The sequence below is a fragment of the Volvox carteri genome (assembly GCF_000143455.1).
Source record: "Volvox carteri f. nagariensis unplaced genomic scaffold VOLCAscaffold_98, whole genome shotgun sequence".
Taxonomy (NCBI): Eukaryota; Viridiplantae; Chlorophyta; class Chlorophyceae; order Chlamydomonadales; family Volvocaceae; genus Volvox; species Volvox carteri.
In genome coordinates, this window is record NW_003307641.1 from 3,684 (window position 1) to 4,633 (window position 950).

Consider the following 950-nt stretch of genomic DNA (forward strand, 5'->3'; position numbering starts at 1 on the left):
AACAGCGGCGGCGGCGTCGCCTTTGGTGATGCCGCCGCCGGCGGAGCTGTCGTCTTCTTCCCCCACCCGTCCATTGATCCTCCTCCTCAACACGTTACTTCAACTGCCGCCGATGCGGCAACAGCGGCGGCGGCGTCGCCTTTGGTGATGCCGTCGCCGGCGGAGCTTTCATCATCTTCCCCCATCCGTCCATTGATCATCCTCCTCCACACGTCACTTCAACTGCCGCCGTTGCGGCAACAGTGGCGGCGGCGTCGCCTTTGGTGATGCCGCCGCCGGCGGAGCTTTCATCATCTTCCCCCATCCGTCCATTGATCATCCTTCTCCACACGTTACTTCAACTGCCGCCGTTGCGGCAACAGCGGCGGCGGCCTCGCCTTTGGTGATGCCGCCGCCGGCGGAGCTGTCGTCTTCTTCCCCCATCCGTCCATTGATCATCCTCCTCCACACGTCACTTCAACTGCCGCCGATGCGGCAACAGCGGCGGCGGCGTCGCCTTTGGTGATGCCGCCGCCGGCGGAGCTGTCGTCTTCTTCCCCCATCCGTCCATTGATCCTCCTCCTCCACACGTCACTTCAACTGCCGCCGATGCGGCAACAGCGGCGGCGGCGTCGCCTTTGGTGATGCCGCCGCCGGCGGAGCTTTCATCATCTTCCCCCATCCGTCCATTGATCATCCTCCTCCACACGTCACTTCAACTGCCGCCGATGCGGCAACAGCGGCGGCGGCGTCGCCTTTGGTGATGCCGCCGCCGGCGGAGCTGTCGTCTTCTTCCCCCATCCGTCCATTGATCCTCCTCCTCCACACGTTACTTCAACTGCCGCCGATGCGGCAACAGTGGCGGCGGCGTCGCCTTTGGTGATGCCGCCGCCGGCGGAGCTGTCGTCTTCTTCCCCCATCCGTCCATTGATCATCCTCCTCCACACGTCACTTCAACTGCCGCCGATGCG